Genomic DNA, 2020 nt, shown 5'->3' on the forward strand with positions numbered 1-2020 from the left:
GTTGAGTCAATATTTTATTCTGGGCCAAAATGGCATTCAGAGTGTCAATATCAAGAACTCCTTTCTTCTGACTAGTCCCATTGTTCACAGGATTTCTTTCAGAGGTGTACATGAATTGGTTATTTGCAACCATTTCAATCAGTTCTTGAGCTTCAGTAGGCGTCTTCTTCAGATGAAGAGATCCTCCTGCAGAGCTATCCAAGGATATCTTGGATAGTTCAGAGAGACCATCATAGAAAATACCTATGATGCTCCATTCAGAAAGCATGTCTGAGGGACATCTTCTGATTAATTGTTTGTATCTTTCCCAAGCTTCATAGAGGGATTCTCCATCCTTCTGTCCAAAGGTTTGGACTTCCACTCTAAGCTTACTCCATCTTTGTGGTGGAAAGAATTTTGCCAAGAAGGCATTGACTAGCTTTTCCCAAGAGTCCAGGCTTTCTTTAGGTTGAGAATCCAACCATATTCTAGCTCTGTCTCTTACAGCAAAAGGGAATAGCATCAGTCTATAGACTTCAGGGTCAACCCCATTAGTCTTGACTGTGTCACAGATTTGCAAGAATTCAGCTAAAAACTGATGAGGATCTTCCATTGGAAGTCCATGGAACTTGCAATTCTGTTGCATTAGAGAAACTAATTGAGGCTTAAGCTCAAAGTTGTTTGCTCCAATGGCAGGGATAGAGATGCTTCTCCCATAAAAATCAGGAGTAGGTGCAGTAAAGTCACCCAGCACCTTCCTTGCATTGTTTGCATTGTTGTTGTTTTCTGCTGCCATGTTTTCTTCCTTGAAGAATTCGGTCAGGTCCTCTAAAGAGAGTTGTGCTTTGGCTTCTCTTAGCTTTCTCTTCAAAGTCCTTTCAGGTTCAGGATCAGCTTCAACAAGAATGCCTTTGTCCTTGCTCCTGCTCATATGAAAGAGAAGGGAACAAGAAAATGTGGAATCCTCTATGTCACAGTATAGAGATTCCTTTAAGTGTCAGAGGAAAAGAGAAATAGAAAGAAGAAGGAGAAGATAAATTCGAACTTTAGTTAGATAAGGTTCGAATTGTGCATTGAGAAGGAGTGGCACTCCATAAACAGAAGGATGTGAGAGGGAGGGAAGAGAATTTTCGAAAATTCATTTAAAAGATTTTGAAAACATTTTGAAAATTTGATTGATAATTTTCGAAAATTAAAAGTGAAAAAGAAATCAAGTGATTTTTGAAAAAGAATTTGAAATTAGAAATTAAGAAGATTTGATTGAAAGTTATTTTGAAAAAGATGTGGTTAAGAAGATATGAAAAAAAATGTGATTGAGAAGATATGATTTGAAAACTATTTGAAAAGATATGATTTTAAAAATTGATGACTTGCCTAACAAGAAAAGATATGATTCAAACATTAAAAACCTTTCTCAACAGAAAAGGTAACAAATTTGAGATGTTCAATCAAATCATTAATTGTTAGTAAGTATCTTTTAAAAAGGAAAGAAATTGATTTTGAAAACATTTGATTGAAAAGATTTGATTTGAAAAAGATTTGATTTTGAAAAATTTGAAAAAAATTGATTTGAAAACAAAATCTTCCCCCTAGCACCATCCTGGCGTTAAACGCCCAGAATGGTATACATTCTGGCGTTTAACGCCCAAAATGCTACCTCTTTGGGCGTTAAACGCCCAACCAGGTACCCTGGCTGGCGTTTAAACGCCAGTCTGCCTTCTTCACTGGGCATTTTTGAATGCTCAGCTTTTTCTGTATAATTCCTCTGCAGTATGTTCTAAATCTTCAATTCTTTGTATCATTGACTTGAAAAGACACAAATTAAAAATATTTTTGGATTTTTAATAATCAAAATGCAACAAGAATCAAATAACAATGCATGCAAGACACCAAACTTAGCAGTTTGTGTACTACTGACACTAACAATATGAGAATGCATATGAGACACAAAAAAAATACTTCAAGTCAATAGAATTCAAAGATTAGAACACAAAATATATGCATGGATTCGAAAAATATAACAAAGACATGCATTTGACAC

General features: G+C 35.4%; 1 non-coding gene across 1 annotated transcript; it reads left to right on the top strand.

The window, feature by feature from the left end:
* The first annotated feature begins 262 nt into the window (after positions 1 to 262).
* On the top strand, positions 263 to 370 carry LOC130983901 (small nucleolar RNA R71). Its single transcript, XR_009087870.1, has one exon. It is a non-coding gene; the product is annotated as a small nucleolar RNA R71 (small nucleolar RNA).
* The last annotated feature ends 1650 nt before the right edge of the window (positions 371 to 2020 follow it).

Source organism: Arachis stenosperma, chromosome 5 (genome assembly GCF_014773155.1).
Source record: "Arachis stenosperma cultivar V10309 chromosome 5, arast.V10309.gnm1.PFL2, whole genome shotgun sequence".
Lineage (NCBI taxonomy): Eukaryota > Viridiplantae > Streptophyta > Magnoliopsida > Fabales > Fabaceae > Arachis > Arachis stenosperma.